At 40.8% G+C, this 18,546-nt stretch overlaps 1 long non-coding RNA gene across 1 annotated transcript; it reads right to left on the bottom strand.

The window, feature by feature from the left end:
- Positions 1-10,403: 10,403 nt before the first annotated feature.
- Positions 10,404-15,801, bottom strand: LOC114093011 (uncharacterized). The gene is made up of 2 exons (XR_003582839.2): positions 14,516-15,801; positions 10,404-11,590 (listed from the first exon to the last, which is right to left on the bottom strand). It is a non-coding gene; the product is annotated as an uncharacterized lncRNA (long non-coding RNA).
- Positions 15,802-18,546: the final 2,745 nt, after the last annotated feature.

The following is an 18,546-nucleotide window of genomic DNA, read 5'->3' as shown; positions in this document are numbered from 1 at the left end:
TTTAGTATTTTGGGGACTGTCAATATAAATGAACTGCTATAATCTGGATCTTGAATATCTCCTGAATGCCTGTGTATTGAAGACTTGGTGCCTAGCCCATGGTACTTTTGGGAGGTGGTGAAATCTTTCGGAGGTAGGGCCTCGTGGAAGTACATTGGTCAATGAGGGCATGCCCTTGAAGGGGATACTGGGACCCAAGCCCCTCCTCCCCAACTCTTGTTTGTCTCCTGACCACTATGAGGTGAGCAGATGCTCTCTTATGTGCTCCCACCATGATGTGCTGCCTCACCACCAGTCCAAAGGCAATGGGGCCAAGTGACCATGGGCTGAAACCTCTGAAACTAAGCCAAAATAAACCTTTCCCTCCTTGTAAGTTGATTATCTCAGATATTTTGTCACAGTGATAAAAATCTAACACATAGATATAAATAAATGAGTTTAGAAATATATTTACAGTCATTATATTTATAAATATATATTTATTTATATAAATAAATATAAACACACACACATATGCACAGTTTTACAGGATGAAATAACCAAAGCCCATCTCTGAAAACAAGTCTTCAAAAGAGTTCCGGTGACAGCAGTGTGCAAAGTTGTCCCCATTCTGCAGAAGCATTTGAGAAATTCTGGAGGTTTTAGTCGAATGCAAATCCAACAGGAATCAGGATGTAACTAGGCTGCTAAAAAAAGTAATGACTCTCCAGGCTCCACTAGAAATATCTAGAGAGGAAATGACCTTGATGTTTTCTGGGTTAATCAGATCACATTTAGACCATTGCTCCCAGCTGCAAATTACAGTGGCCATCACCAAGCTGACATCTAAGAAGGTGCAGAATCTGGGAACTTTGTCTATTAGGAAAGTTTGAGGGATTGGGAGTATTTATCATTTGGAAATGATAACTACTATTATTATTGTGGGAAGCCACCCGTGAGTTATTTGAGTGGTCTTTTACTTGGTATCGAGCCATGGAGACTTAGATTTTTTTCCTTGGGAATGACCCCAGCTTTCCCATGTGTATCAGACTGCCCCAGGTGTGAGATCTCTGTCTTCCCTCTAGTGAGACAGCTCTCGTAACTCCAATGGGCATAACCCATTGGGAACTGGACACCCACCCCCTACCTTATTTGGTAAATAACATTCCATGGAAAACCTTTGATGCCCCCCCCCCCATATAAATATAGCAAGCACAAGCTCCATCTCTCTCTCTTTCCAGTGTGGAAGCTCAATCTCTAAGATCAGAGAGCCATCCTACCCCATCTTTTTGATTACTTCCTGTGTACCGTGGGTTTTTTGCTGTTTTCTCTTTATTAGCTTTTATTCTGCAGACAGCCATTTCACGCAGAGGAACCCCAATTCCGTTGCCTGTGGTAGACTTGGAGGAAATATTATCTCAAATATTACAACTCCATAAGATAAGGCATTCGTTTTATTGATAAGAAAACAAGGCTCAGAGAGGTGATTTAACAGGACCACAGTCATGCATCTAATTCATGAGCCAAGATTCAAATCTAGGTCTCACCCTAACTTGCATATTCATTTATCATATCATGATATCAACCTGCCAGTTGACTTTACCCCATCATTTCCATCACTTCTAACTGGTTGGTCAAAACTAAATCCAAAGTAGCAAGTCCCCTCATTGTTTTATCTACCTCTGGCCAAAGTTGTTTAGAATTTTTTGAAAGAACTCAGAAGGCTGCTAGAAAAAAAATGCAAATAAAGAAAATATTTTATGGGAGGGAGTACCAGAGATTGAACTCAGGGTCACTCAACCACTGAGCCACATCCCCAGCCCTATTTTGTATTTCATTTAGAGACAGGGTCTCACTGAGTTGCTTAGTTGCTGAGGCTGGCTTTGAATTCACTATCCTCCTGTCTCAGCCTCCCAAGCCACTGGGATTACCGGTGTGAGTCACCATGCCTGGCAAGAAAATCCTATGAGTTAAAAAAAAAAAAATCATATACACTTGCAAAGAAAAATACCTTAAACAGAAGGCGCCATATAATCTTTACAAACTCAAATGAAAGGAGAACCAGATTACCAATGGTCTGTACAGAATAAAATAAATACAAACTCCAACCTCTCTCTCTCTGCATGATTACCATTCAGGTGCTGTGGCTGATCACGTGGGGCTTACGCTCCTGACAGGAGGAAATGCCAGGACCTATGCCAAGATTAAGAAAACCCTGGCGACACCTGTCCTCATGGGATATAAGTGCAAAGAGTTCTTTGTCATCACACAGTCTGCTTCCTTCTTATTTTACAGGTGAAGAAACTGAGACCTGGAGGAGGTGGCATAAGCCTCCAGGGCCCAGAGTAAGTTGGTATCAGAATCTGGGCCTGGAATCACAGCTGCCATGCCAGAGCAGTGGGAGCTAAACTAAAGCTATGGAGCCCAGGTCCCATCCCACATTAGTGAATACAGTGGACACATTTAAGGCTCCATAGAATAATTTGCTATGCCTACATGATCAAACAATTGCACTATAATTGCTTTTTTAAAAAAATCTGCATGTTTATTTGCCAGTTTTAATGTTTCTATCTGCCTTAGTGTTTGCATTTATATGAGCTTTTCTAATATATAATTGACATATCATACAGTTCACTCAAAGTATACCTTTTAGTAATTATTAATATAGTCACAGAGTTGTGCAGCCATGACCACAATCAATTTTGAACATTTTCATCGTCCCAAATTCCATACCCATTAGCAGTCACTCTCCATTTCCCCCAACCTCTTTAGCCCTAGACAACCACTAATCTATTTTCTGTCTCTATGGATTTTCCTATTATGTTTCTTTCTTTCTTTCTTTTTTTTTTTCTGGTACTGGGGATTTAACCCAGGGGTACTTTACCACTGAGTCACATCCCCAGCCCATTTACTTTTTATTTTGAGACAAGGTCTGGTTGAGTTGCTCAGGACCTTGCTAATTTGCTAGACTGATCTCAAACTTTTGACTCTCCTGCCTCAGCCTCCCAAATCACTGGGATATTACAGGTATGTGCCATTTTGCCTGGATTATTTCATATTAACAGAAACATATAATATGTGATTTTTGTGACTGGCTTCTTTCACTTAGCATAATGTTTTCATGGTTCACCTATGTTGTAACATGAATCAGTATTTTATTCTTCTTTATTGTTCTTTAAAGAACATTTCATTGTATGAATATGCCTCCTTTAAAAATATCATTTCAGGGCTGGGATTGTGGCTCAGGGGTAGCACACTTGCCTGGCATGTGTGAGGCACTGGGTTCGATTCTCAGCACCGCATATAAATAAATAAATAAAGGTCTATCAACAACTAAAAACAAACAAACAAACAAAAATTTTAAAAAATACATCATTTCATCAGTTGATGGGCCTTTGGGTTATTTCCATTTTTTTTTTAGCTTTTATGAATATGCTGCTCTGAACATTCAGGTACAAATTTTTGTGTAGACATATGTTTACCCTTGTCTTGGATATATACATAGGAGTAGAACAGCCAGGTCATATGGCATCTTTATGTTAACTCTTTGAGGGATTGCCATACTGTTTTCCAAGGTGTCTGAAACATTTTACGTTTCTATCTATCATTAATGGTTCCAATTTCTCCAACCTCACCAGCACTTGTGATGGTCTTTGATTATAGCCATTCACTACATGTGAAATGGCATGTCATTGTGGTTTTGATTTGCATTGTCCTGATGTATCTTTTTAAAAATTTTTATATATTGAACTATGCTTTTAGATTATATAATGGTATATGACTATTACATCTTCTTCTTGGAATATAACTTTTATTAATATGAAATAACCTCTTATCCTAGATTATGGTGTTGGACTTAAATTCTATTTCATCTGATAATATTGCTCTCTAGATTTTTGTTTTTGTTAATATTTACCTAGAATATTTTTCTATGTCACTTTGTTTAGAGAGATTCATATATAGCACAAAGATGTTTTATTTATTTTTAGCCAGTCTAAATTATATTAGAATATACTTTATACTTATTTTGTTACATATAGGTTTTACCATATCCTTCAAATTTAATATTTTTTTTAGTTTTCATTTTTTTCCTGGTCTTTTGTAAGACTGAATTTTCCTTTCCCATTTTGTTCCTTTAGTGGTCTTTCTTAAATATTTAAAACACAATTTTCTGTTGCCTAGTACCTTTTAATTCTTCTCCCCGACAGGAAATTTAACAAGCTTTTCTTATACATTCTTGATACCTCTGAGGTCACAATTATCTAGGATTTCAGATTCAATAAGAACACTATTAATAATAACTGTAGCAACTAACATTTCTAGAACAACTTACTCTATTCTACAACTTGTCTTAAATAATTTATAAGCATGAATTTCTCTAGTCCTATCAACCTATGAGGCATTCGTTAATATTATCTGGGCAGCAAGTGGGAGTCAAAGGGTAATATTAAACACACATGAACCAGGTGGCTAAAATTAAACATTAATGTAGGAAACCACAAACATTTTTAAAAACATAAATATAAATAAAACCAATAGAATAAAAATTCAAACTTTCTTCAAACCAAAATAAAATTTTAATGTGAAAAGACAAATATTGACAAACACAATAAAATATGATCCAATGCACATAATAATTATAACAAAATAATATAACAGGGTTGAAACAAAATGCAGCCGTCATAGTAATATACATAAATAGACTTAATTTCAACAATTAGGAAATGATTTTCCATTTGGCTTACAGAGCAAGACCCAGCTGTGTTTTATGCAAAAGACACACTTAAAGTGATTCAGAAAGGCTTTCGAAAGGGCAAAATGACTGTCATGGTCTGGATTTTGACTGTCATGGTCTGGATTTAGACTGTCTCCCAAAGGCTGGTGGGTTGAAGGCCAGGCACCCAAGGCAGCAAGGTTCAGAGATGGGGCTTTTAGGCAATGATTGGGTCACAAGGGCACTGCCTCATCAGTGGATTAATCCATCAAATGTCTTAACCCATTGATAGCTGAAAGGACTCCTGAAAGGTGAACCCTCGTTGGAGGAAGTAGATTGCTGGGGGCGTGGCCTGGAATGGGCTATCTTCTCGCAGACTCCTCTCCCTCCCTCCCTCTCTCTCCCTCTCTCTGCTGTCTTGCTTTCTTGCTCTTGCTCTCTCTACCCAAGAAGCTGAGGGCTAGGGTTGTGGCTCAGCAGTAGAGTGCTCGCCTCAACATGTGTGAAGCACTGGGTTCGATCCTCAGCACCACATAAAAATAAATAAAATAAAGGTATCGTGTTCAACTACAACTAAAAAAATATTTTTTAATAATTAGAAGAAGCTGATACAATGAACTTAGGAATATAAGGCAAATTGAAACAATAAGAAAGCAAGGATTGTGAGGCATGGTGGTACAGGCCTGCAATCCTAGGGACTTGGGAGGCTGAGGCAGGAGGATCATAAATTTGAGGCCAGCTTCAGCAATTTAACAAGGCCCTGAGTAACTTAGGGACACCCCGTCTCAAAATAAAAAGGGCTGGGGATGTGACTTAGTGGTTAAGCACCCCTGGGTTCAATCCCTGGTTACCCACTCCCTCCAAAAAAAAAAAAACACTTGGACAGCCATGAAAAGTCATATTAGTAGGTCTCAAAGAATGGGCCACTTTTTTAAGTAAAAATATTAGAAACACTCTGATCATAAATGTCAGGAAACTAGAAATTAATGTCAAATCAGAAAAAAACAAAAATTATTTCTGATTTGATTTTTATGCCAAATAGAAATTCAAAAACATGCTATTAAAACATTTACAGAATTTCTAATAAGTAATGATGACAGCTCTGCATTTCAGAAGACATAGGATACTTTTTTTTAAAGTGACCAGAGGAAAATTCATTGCCTTAAATATTAATGTCCCTAAAAACAAAAGTATAAAAATAAACGAACTAAGATTCAATTTCAAAAAAATCTAGGAAAAGCATAATAAAGGAAACCAAAAGAAAAGCATAAGGAAAGAAGCAATAAAGACAAATGCAGAAGTAAAATATATATATATATATAGTAATATAATTAATTATTAAAATTCTGGTTCTTTGAAAAATTGCCAAAACAGATTAACACTAGTTAATCAAGAAAAAAGGCAAAAAACACAAATATACAAAAATAAGAAATAGAAAGGGGAAAATAATCACTGATAGAGGCAATTTTTAAAAATCATAAGAAACTTCCATGCAAATAAATTTGAAAACCTACATAAAATGTAGCCACTTCTAGTTTGTGGTCACATCACTCCAAGCTCTGCCTCCTTCTTCACGTGACCTTCTTTCCTGTGCTTCTGTGTGGTTTTTCAAATCTCCCTCTCTGTTTTTATAAAGAGACTGGTCACTGGATTTAGGGGCTCTCCTACAGGTTTATGGATCTGATGTCACCTTAGCCACTTCTGCAGAAAGGACCTGACTGGCTGCAGGGATCAGACAGAGTCCTGCAGCTACTCAACCATGGCTCCAAAAGGCAGGTGAAGAGAGTTTGAAGCGGGGACTCTTTACAGAAGGACAGGTGAAGGATCAAGGGAACAGAGAAGCCTGGAGAAGCACCTGGACTTTGGAAGGCTATCATGTAACCCCTAAGTCCATAGGGGCAAGAGAGCACATCTGTGGCCTTGGGAGCACCCAAGGCTATGGGCTAGGCTGCTGGATACTGGAGTGGAGAATAAATATCTCCTCTTCCTTCACTGACCATACTCTGACCTGCAGCTAGTGTCCCCCCATGCCAGAGGCCAAGAAACCCCAGATGTGATATCCACAGAAGTCAGCCCTGGGAGACACAGAGCAGACAAGAAGAGTGGATCAAACAGAAAATATCCAGCCCTGCCCACTTCTGGGTTGCTTCTGTTTCTAGTAGTTTTTTGAAATAACTGGATTTGATGAAGCTCTTTGCAAGGATGGCAGCCGCAGAAAGTTTCAGTTGTCATAACTACATCCAGGGTTCTGACAGCATTGAAAGGAAGTGCCAAGAGGAATGGGAAAGAAAAGGAACAGGAAGGAGAAAGAGATGTTCCAGGCAGGGTCGGGAGTAATGGAGTGGAGGAAGCTCTCTGCTGTCACGCACTCACAGGTTGAGCTCTGAGCCTTTGTTTAAAAATCGGTGCATTGAGCTGTTTACCTACCTTGAGCCCTTTCCGCAGCCCCACATCTGTCGTTATATTGGATGTCCTCGTGGAGCCATCATGCTGCTCCTGAGCCCATTCTCACTTATATTAAAGCACTTTTTAATTGCCACATCTTCCAAGGCAGAGAAAGCCTGTTCTGAATACAGCTTTAAAACCAACAGCAATCAGCAAGAATCCATCAATTAGCATTCGGCATTAAGCAAAGCAGACTATTTTCCAAGGCTCCAAGGGCCTCTCCACACCTGAACATTTAACAAGGTTCATTCTCTCTTGTTTGAATAATTTGGGGGGCTCTTGACTCACAATCTTGACTGACAGATAGTTTTCCTCAGCTGCCAAAAGAATAACGAATTTAATACAGCAGCTCTTTTCTAACTCAAATGGTACAGTTCCAACAAAGCTCTTTGCTACTCATTTTTTTTTAAAAGGGGAAAAAAAAGCATCTCTGCTTCAAACCACTAATTATAATTTATTATCACAATACTTCCTAGGAAGCTGGGTTCTTGCTATAATTAACTGCTGTGAGTAGGATGTAGCAACTGTTTATTTAGTTTCAATCTACTTGTTCGGAATTTATCACTCCCTGAAACTTAACTCACAATCATAGTTAAGTTCAAAATGTTATAGAAGCATTGTCAACCCTGAGCTGAATATTTCCTAGCAATTTTCTCTCTTTTTCTCACAAATTTTATGTAGGTGATGTTGGCCATTTTCTCTAGTTGAGGGGAAAAGATTTGACCCTAAAATGTTAACACATTTATTCCTTTTGCATAATAAGGTTGAAATGAATATCACACACATTTTTCAAATGCTGGACTGTGAGAATTTTGAAAGTTCAGTTTTATTGTCTTTACTTCATAAGTGTAATGAAGAGACCTCAGAGTCACTGTACTGAGGCATGTTCCAGCCTCACTTTCCTTATCTATATAATGGGGATGATATGACACAGCTTACCAAATCGTTGTGATGATGGAGTATTATCGAAGCATCTAGCAATGGACTTGGCACAGAGGAAACAATTCCTACTTTTATTTTTGCCGGCCAAGGAGAGACAACATGGCAATGATGAATGTGGGTAAGAGAGTGTGTGTGCTTATGCTGATGTCTGAGTCCTTGGTGGGAACTGCCTACAATGAACAGTGGGGCAATGACAGTCTCTAAACAGGTCAGACTTCTGGAATGTTCCATGCTTAATTCATAACATAGTCAACAGAGCTAAATGGTTTTAGGTTATTTGAATCACAAGTGCCTGGGGCGACAAATACTTCAGGCAGTCAGTTTCTTATCTCTCTGTTTCTGACTTTCAGATCATTTGGCACCATGAAGTGAGATTCCCTTCTTAGGAATGAAGTAAGGGAGTTGGCTCCTCACCTTCTTTGGTGTGAATTCATGAGCCTATTTGTAAAGTACTGGGGATTCCTGGCAAGAAAGTTGCTTCATAATGATATATTTCACCTATAGTTAGTTATTGAGATGTCACTTCTGGCAGCACAGAAACTTGTCATGCAGAGATTTAATTTGGTAACACCTAACAATATTAAAAGGACATTTACAAAAACATTACTGATACATTTCATCTTTTGCAGAACATAAGTAGTTTGCTATTTGTGGTGATAAAAATAATATCTGGTTATTGTAAAACACTAGAAACAAGAAAAGCATTGTACAGTAAAGAGTTAACTCATCAGGCTTGGGCTGTTCAAACCCTGCTCCATCTCCAGAACTGGCCCTGGGCCCAGCTCCCGGAAGATGGCCTCTAAGCCTTCAGGAGATAGTGCCTAATGAAAGTGGCTTTGTATGCCTGAGACTTTGGGCCACACTATGTCAGTTTCACCTGGAGTCTGAGTAGCTGAGGTTAGTCCTGCAGACACTGAATGTGTAGGTGACTGAGCCCTGAAAACCAAAGCCCCAGTGACCTCCCTGTTTGGCAACAATTCCCATGTGCTGTCATATGCTGCTGTCCATGTGACTCCACTATGAAAGGACAACCAGAGGCTTTCCTGCACTCCATCCTAGGTGACTTTTCCCTCTGTTGATTTTAACCTGTAGCCTTTTGCTATAATAAATTGTAAGAAAATGGGGCTGGGGTTGTGGCTCAGTGGTAGAGCACTTGCCTTGCACATGTGAGGCACTGGGTTTGATTCTCAGCAGCACAGAAAAATAAACAAAGATATAAAAAAAAACCTGAGGGTGGTGTTGAGAACCCCAATGCAAACAAAAAATAAAATAAAAATTATCCATTTCCTACTTCTAATAACATTTAAATACACACACACACACACACACACACACACACACACATACATACATACATAAACACTTCTGTTTATGGAAAATGGATCATACTGTTTGGTAAATTTTTTTCAGTTAATATATAACGAACACATTTTCCTATGCTGGTCAATAAATTATTTGCATAGCATTCTATTGTATAGAACCTGTGGTACATTTATTTAATTAATCATCTATAAAAGACATTTGGGTATTTTTCTCTCTGGCTATCTCTTTGTATTATAAACAGTACTGCCAAAAAAAAAAAAAAAAATCCTTGCAGATAATCTCTTTGTAAGCTTATCTAATTATTTGTGATGCAAAGATTTAACAATTGGTAACATCACTTGGAGTGATTAATGAGATATGTCAAACAGGTAACGTTTTTAAGACTTCTATCCAGAAAAATTATGACAATTAAAATTATTGGAATTGGGCTAGAATTTGAATAGATCCTCATCCATTAGATTCACAGAAACCTGTGTCTCCACTATTTTTCAATTTCTCACATAATGCACTATTAGGTACTATAGATTCTAGAAAAGGATTCTAGATTGATTCTAAGCACATACTTCATAACTTTCCACCGAGATTTATTATAATCCACTTTTCCAAAATTGTCAGATATTAAAAAAACCTGACCTAAAACCAAGAAGTTACAAGACCAAGAATACCCACCAATAATTTAACTGCCTGCCAGCCCAAAGTTTAATAATCTTAAAGTCAACATAGTCTAGAGCTGCTCAATATATCATCTATAATGTCTAGCATTCAGAAAAAAAATACTAGAAAATGTGGTCCCTAATCAATAAGAAAAACAGCAAATTAAACCCACCCACAAAAGACTCAGATATCAAAATTACTGAAGAGTAATTTTATAAAATAACTATTACAAATATATTCAAAGATTTAGAGGAAAATACATAAAATGGATGAGTAGATGGGGAATTCCAGAAGAGAAAGAGAAATGCTTAAAGAATCCATCCTTCATGGAATTGAAAACATAATATCTGAAATAAATAATTTATTGAAGGTATTAACTAAGAACTGGGCACAGAGGAAGAAAGGATCAGTAAACTCAAAGTTAAATCAATACAACAAAGTGTTATGGTTTGGATATGAGGCATCCCCGACAAAAGCTCACACATTAATGCAGGAGGTGGAATGATTAGATTATGAAAGCTATAGCCTAATCAGTGTATTAATCCACCTGATAGATTAATCTACCTGGTGGATTAATAATTTGAGTGGATTACTGGATGATAACAGTAGGCAGGTGAGGCATGGCAGGAGGAAGTGGGTCACTGGGTATGCCTTGGGGATTATATATTTTGTCCCCAACTTTTTGAACTTGCTCTGCTTCCTGACTGCCAAGGGCTTAGCAGCTTTCCTCTGCCATGTCCTTCCACCCTGATCTTCAGTCTTCTCTCAGGTCCAGAGCAATGGAGTTGGCTGACCATGGACTAAGATCTCTGAAACTGTGAGCCCAAAATAAAATTTTTCTCCTCTACGTTGTTCTTGTCAGGTATTTTGGTCACAGCTATGAAGAGCTGCCTAACATACAAAGTAAACCACATAAAGTAAATAATAATAATGATGATGATAATTAAAGAGTAAGACTATCTGAAACTTGTGAGACGTTATCAGACAGTCTAATAGAGAGAGAATGTGTGTCCCAAAATGATAATACAGAATGGGTAAGAAATGTTTTTAGAAATAAAGAATGAAATTGTTCCAAAATTGGTGAAATATATCTACAGATCCAAGAACCTAAGTGTATCCCAAGCAGATGAATATAATATCTACTCTTATGGTTTAGATATTAGGTGGCCCCCCAAAAGTTTACATATGATACAATGCAAAAAAGTTAAGAGGTAAAATAATTGGGTTATGTGAGTCTTAACCTAATCAGTGCATTAATCTCCAGATAAGGATTAACTTGGTAACTGTGGGCAGGATGTGGCTGGAGGAGATGGGTCCTTAAAAGCATGCTTTTGGGGTTTATATTTTGTCGCTGAAAAGTGGAGTTCTGTGTGTCTCTCCGTCTCTCTGCTTCTTGGTGGCTATGTCCTGACCTGCTTTCCTCTGCAATGTTATTCCACCGTGATGTTCTGCCTCGCCTCGAGCCTCCAGAAATGGAGTTGACCTTCTATGGACTGAGACTTCTGAAACTGTGAGCCCCAAAGTAAACGTTTACTGTTAAAAGTAAAAGTAAAAAAAAAAAATTATCAGGTCTTTTGGTCACAGCAGCAAAAAAGCTGACCAAATACCTACATTCATCATAGCCAAACTTCCAAAAACCAAAGAATAAAGAGAAAAATCCTTAAAGCGGTTTTTAAGGGAAAGGGAACATATTACACTAGGGTACAAATTTATTGCTCTGTTTGTTTAGCACTGTGGATTGAATGCAGGTGTGCACTAAGTTACATCCTCAGCCCTTTCTGTTTTTCACTTTGAGATAAGGTTTTGCTAAGTTGCCCAGGCTGGACTAGAACTTGCCATTCTCCTGCCTCAGCCTCTTGTGCAGCTGGGATTATTGGTGTGTGCCACCATGCCTGACTATCAAAAAACTATGGATGTCAGAAGTAGAATGGCGTTTTTCAAAGCACTAAAAGAAAATATTGGTCAACTTAGAATTCTACATCCAGTAAAAAATACGCTCCAAAAATGAAGACAAAGTGTAGGCATGTTTAGACAAATAAAAATAGAATGTATTAACAACAGATTGGCACTACAAAAGAATGCTAAAGAGAAACAATCTTAGAGGCTCAGATCTGTAGGATGAAGTAGAGTCTTAGAAAGTGTAAAATATGGGGACAAAAATAAGAGACTGGTTAAAAGTCTTTCTTTTAAAAAAGTCGAAGAAAAGTTTATTCTCTATGGAAAGGCAAAGGTCCGACAATAGCCATAAGGCTTTGAAAAAGAAGAAGAAAGGGGAACTAATTGCTTTACCCATTTTTTATACTTACTTTTTAGTTACAGTAATCAAGACCATGTTTGTGATGCAAAGACTTCAGCATATATTGGTGGAGAAATAGACACACAGAAACAAAACAAAGAACCCAAAAAAAGAGCCTCACAAATAGGCCCAACCATCTTTTCACAAAAGTACAAAAGCAATTCAGTGGAGAATGGAGAGTCTAATCAACAAATGGTGCAGGAGCAACTGGAGAAAAACAAAGCAAAACCACACACAAAAAAAATCCCAATCTAAGCCTCTGGCTTTATATAAAAAGTTATTCAGAATGAACTAGAGACTTAAATGTAAAACGCAAAACTATAGGACTTTTAGAAGAAAATACAGGGGGAAAAAATCTTTGGAATTTAGAGCTGAATCAACATCATTAGCCATTAAAATTGGCACCAAAAGCACAGTTCATGAAAAAATAAATTGATATATTAAAATTTGTTTTCGGGCTGGAGCTGTGGCTCAGTGGTAAGCACACTTGACTGGGATGTGTGAGGAGCCACTGAGTTTGATTCTCAGCACCACGTATAAATAAATAAAATAAAGGTCCATCAATGACTAAAGAATATTTTTTTAAAAAACTTATTTTTACTGTGAAAGACTGTAAGAGGATGAAAAAGACAAGATACAGACTGGGAGAAAATATTTGCAAATTACATATCTGATAATATTCTATTATATCTAGAATATACAAAGAACTCACAAACTCAGAAAGAAATAAAGCAAGCCAATTAGAACACTCACAAAAGACATTAACAGACATTTCACTAAAGAGGACAGACACATGACAAATAAACATAACAAAAGTTGTTTAGCATTAGGTTAATGCAACTTAGTCATTAGATAAGTGAAAATTAACAACAATGAGCTATTATTATAAAGTTCATAGAACAACTAACAAAATATAATAACTGTAAATGCTGGTAAGAATGTGGGAAAACTGAGTATTTCTTACATTGCTGGTGGGAGTGTAAAATGGGACAACCGCTCTGGAAAATAATTTGGCAACTATTTATAAAATTAACACACATGAATATGACCTAGCACCTGCACTCCTGGGTATTTATCCCAGAGAAATGAAAACTTATGTTCACACAAAAACTTTTACATGAATGTTCATAGCAGCTTTATTTGTAATTACCAAAACACAGAAATGTCCTAAAAAAGCAAATGGATAAGCAACTGTGGTACATCTCTACAGTGGAATGCTATTTGGGCAATAAAAAGGAGCAAACTATTGATAAATGATGCCTATGGCATGGAACTCAGGGGCATAATTCTGAGTGAAAAAAGTCTATCTTAAAAAGAAGACATACTATATTATTCCATTTGTGTAATATTCTCAAATTGAAAGAAATACAGAGATGGCGAACAAACTAATGGTTGCCCGGAGGGATAGGAGGAGGTCAGAGGGCGGTATGACTCTAATAGGTAGTTCAAGGAAGTTCCTTCGAAGTGATGGGACACTTTTGAGTCTTGCTTATGTTGGTAATCACATAAATCAGCACATGTGGCAAAGTTGTATGAAATACGTATACTCACTCATCTGGGAATATTGGTACAATCTGAAAATGACAGTTAAGAATAATATACCAATATACATTTCCTGCTTTTGATGTGGGGTTCTAGTTAGGTAGGATGGTACTCGTGGGGCTGGGGTGGGAAGGATGCACAGGACTCTCTGTACTCATTTCTTCCTGAGAGTCTGCAACTATTTCGAAATCAAAAAGGTTTTGAAACACTATTGATCACTTAAAGCAAAAGCCCTAACAATGTATGGCTGGGTCCAGAACACAGAGAAAGAGTAAAACAGGCAAAACAACAGCACATATAAAGAAACAGAGTTAAATACTATTATAGGTGTCTTATTAGATTGTTCTTGACGAGCCCAGTCCCACCCGACAGCGTGGACGCCCTCCTCACCCTGCGGGGGCCTGACTCCTCCCCCACCACTAAGCAGCTCCCCAAGCCCCAGAGCACCAACCTCACCCACAGGTGTCAAAAGTCCTGCTCTGAACCACTGAGACTCCCGGCCTCAGGCCCCTCTTGCTCAGCTCCACCTAGTGGTTTTGCAACAGAACTGTTCCGACAGGGAAGGAAAAAGAAGAGCCAACTGTAACTTTTCAATGAAAACACAGTAATAAAAACCTTACCAAATGACTTGCCGGGTCCTGATGGAATCCAGAGCTTGCTCGATCACTTTTCCTCTAGTTTTGTCTGTGCGCTGCAGCTGTCCCTCTGGGCCCAGTCTGGGGTTGGCTTCTTGACAGTCATTCTCAAGCAGGACCTCACCAAGACAGTGTCCAGGCTTCCAGACACAATTCAGCAGAGGCTGCCTTTACCTGACTGTTACCTGTGCTGTAGCCGAACCTTATGGTCCAGGGCCTTCCCTTCATCTCAAACCTACCAACTTCCTGGCTTTGCTCTTAGTTTAGATTTAAATGACGGCTCCCATTTTATTCTACTCCCTTCCAAATCATTCAGGAGAAGGTAAAACACTGAAGCAATTACATTTTAAAACTAGTGCATTCCTTAGTCATGTGCTGTGCCACACACCTGTAATCCCAGTGGCTCAGGAGGCTGAGGCAGGAGGATCATGAGTTCAAAGCCAGCATCAGCAAAAGCAAGGTGCTTAGCAATTCAGTGAGACCCTGTCTCTAAATAAAATACAAAATAGGGCTGGGGATGTGGCTCAGGGGCCGAGTGCCCCTGAGTTCAATCCCCAATACCCTTGTACCTCCCCCCAACCCACTGAAAAGAAAACTAGCACATTTCTTGTAAAAGAGGAGGCACTGTGATAGCAAGAGACTCTTGAAAAATGAAGAAATAAGTGGATGCAGGGCAGGTGCCTTCAAGGTCACACCTGGACGGTACTGGGGACTGAGGCTGATCTAGATCTGACTGAAGGATGCTTCCCCTGAGCAGGCAACTTGAAGAAATATGACCCCCAGACCCCAGTTATAAAGGTAGTGGTCACTCATTGGAGCCTGAGGCCCCAGCTCTCCTTGCCCCAGTGCTGTGACCACCTGAGTGGATAAAGGAAGCTTGTCTTTGACACTTCCCAACTTTGCTTTCAGGGTCCTCCTTGGGGGCTTCTTCCCTGTTGAAAGTCATGTGATTTCATTTCTTTCTGGAATTTCTGTATCATTGGAAAGTAATGCCATTAATGAAACCGCCCTGATGCTGCCAGTGGTTTAATCCACCCCTTGCAGAAAACATACCACCCACACCTAGCATCAGCTACCTGGAGTGGGGTCTGGGAATGGGGGCCACCCATGCACAAGAAGGAACCTGGACAAGGGTGGGCCTGGCCAGGTGGGTGCTTCCCAGGGTGATGGTACTGGCCAGTCTGCTGGACACTCTACCCCTCTTCCACCTCAGCTTCCCCAAAGTCTTTGTCTCAGTTCCCTGAACCAAGTCCCTTGGAGGGCCACGGGGCAGGCTCTGCTGCAGACCTGTGTCCCTCCGGCTGCAACACAAGACACGAGGGGTCTGAACAGCGCCCGGGTCCTGTGTTGTAGCCCGAGGACTCACACCATGTCACAGTGGGACCAGCCTGCCCCTGCCTGGCCAGTTTCCTCTTTCAGGTGGGCCACCAGGCTTCTGCTTGGAGAATCCAACTTGCTGTGCATCCAGATGCAGAAGCTGTAAAAGAACAGAGGCTGGCATGGGTAGTGGGCCTTGGCACTGTCCTCCCATCAATAGGGGAAAACCCACTGGCCTGGATCAAGGAGGCTGGCCATGTCCAATGTCACACCCTGCCCTGGCCGCCTGGGTGACATGCACTCCAGGTGATGGAAACGCTCAGAGGAGAGAGGCCAGGCACACATTTCACTGTCCACACTTTCCCCCCTCTAAACAATGAATTATGGCTGTTTACAAGCCACTAATTACAGTTATTATAACAATACTTCCTAGTAAATGTTCTTACTCTAATTCCATGATGAGAATTTTATAAATGCTAGACTAGCACAATGAATTGCCCTGAATTATAATAAATATCTGCACTTAGGGAGCAAAGCAGTAAACCCAATATTATTGTTATCCATTTCCAGTGGGCTTGTAGAGGATTTATGTCTTATTCATGGTTTATTTTTATTAAAAAAAACTCCTATATATCATTTTGATGTGGATTTTTTTTGATGAGTTATTTCATTTTTTTCTCCTACAAAATCAAATGAACTTTCTTCCAAGAAGTTCCAACTTGCCTGACCTTGCCCTTCCTAAGCTCTTGGAGTGGGGGCAGGTAAATAGCCCTCTGGCTTATGCTTATGATTCCTTGTGTCTCTGGGTCATTCTGCCCTGTCTCCCAGCTATTATATACTTTTTAAGGCTTTGATGTGTTCTAGGGGCTTAGAAAAGGGCTTCTGATAAAGAAGAGCCTGGTATCACAGAACCACCAGCCAGCAGCCCACTTCTGGGGACCCAGTGGAGTCCCCCCAGCTCTGGGTCTGGCCCTCTGCTTCCAGATGCCAGACATCATCCATAACCATGAGCAGTTGAGCTCAGAGGTGCTGGCTCATTCTGACAAAACTCAGAAGAAACTGAAATTCTGCACACTTCACCTTGGAAGACAACAGAAATGGGCTGCATTATTGAGTTCGGTGAGAGAGAAAGGAAGATATCCCTGGGCTCACCATCAGCTTCCAACCACGAACACGTGCAGCACCCTGGCTCTGTATTTTTGACACTAAGGAGTACAGAAGCAGCCAGGATGCTGGGGAGAAAGCCCATGGAGACACAAGGGCAAACCCAGCTCTGACCATGACGGTGAGTGAGGCCACAATGAGTAAACCCCAGAAGGAGTCCCTGCACATGCCCTCTACTTTGGAGAACTGGTTGATCTCCACTGTCACTGGGAACCGGCAACCAAAATGTGGGAAGGCAGGGGCGAAGCCTCAGTCTGTGACAGCCCCTAGAGCTGCCTCTGGAGCATCCTCCCAGAGGCTGCAGTCTGGGCCTCCCCTGATCCCTCCGGTCAGAATCCTGGCCCACATGGTGGGCTCAGCTGGAAGGGCAGTGGGATAAGTCTCAGGCAGCTGAGAATCACACAGGGCCTGAACAGTAGAAAATGGGTTGTGTTCCAAGAAGATGAGGACAAGCCAAGCCTCCTGTGGCCCCTTGCTGCCAAGGACCTTCCCCCTCCATCCCCTCCCTATCTAGTCCTGGAGGAACCAGTCTCCTCCTCTACGGCCCTGCTGAGATGGGGCTGCATGATGTATTTGGACCCAAGAGAGGTTAAAGTAAAGAAAGAAGGAGAATCAGAAAGAGAAGCCCAAAGCAAACCCTGAAACACATCACCCACCTGCAGGAGATGGGAATAGGAAATTAGCACATAGCCAGGGCATCAGGCAGAGACAAAGGGGACAGAGTGCCTTGGTTACTAAGTCTCATAGCATCCGCAACAGGCAGAGTGTTGGGGGCCTCCAGAAGAGTCATGATGCCTGGAATGGGGAAGGATTTTGGCAACCGAGAGAAGTCACCTACTGAATAGCCAGTGGTCTTGGTGGAGCACAGGTGGATTTCGGGGCAGAAATGGGTCACATTGCATGTCCTGACAGCTTCCCCACCAGGAACTCCTGAGAGGGTGCAGGTCAGACCCAGGGTGGACGAGGCCTGCAGGACAGGACAGTCAGCAAAACTCCCACCTAGGCTATGCATTCAAGGCACAGGTCCCTGGGTATGCTTTATAGCGGGGGTAGAGCTCCAGATGCCCTGTCCTGTCGTTTGGGAGGAAGAAGGCCTGAGCCAGAGGCCAGGACATCTGAAGGACCCTGAAGCGTGTGCATCAGTAAGGGCCTGATGGAAGACAGGCTCCTGGTCCCTCACGCCCCTCAGAGGGGCTGCCTGTGGTGTGCCCCCACACCTATGCAGATACTCCTTACATGACGGATTGCACCAAGGGACAACGAGGGAGGCAGCCACAGCTCTTGCCCCATCCCTGCCCACCCAGCCCATGGCTTGAACCAGCAATGGGCCCTATGGCGGTGGGGAGGACAGGACTGCAGAAGCAGGGGAAGGAGAGACCGGCATAAAGGTATTTCTCATCCACTGGGAGCTCTAGAAACCTCCTGAAGTCTGGCAAATAACTGAGAGACTGTAGCACCACTTGAAAGATGACAATGTAGGAAATGTTAAAAATGGCTGTCGTCATGCGGGGTGGTGGGTGGCAGCGGGAGCACCA

This window comes from Marmota flaviventris, chromosome 16 (genome assembly GCF_047511675.1).
Source record: "Marmota flaviventris isolate mMarFla1 chromosome 16, mMarFla1.hap1, whole genome shotgun sequence".
In the NCBI taxonomy this organism is placed as follows: Eukaryota; Metazoa; Chordata; class Mammalia; order Rodentia; family Sciuridae; genus Marmota; species Marmota flaviventris.
The sequence above is the reverse complement of the archived record's forward strand: the minus strand, read 5'-3'. Positions and strand labels throughout refer to the sequence as shown.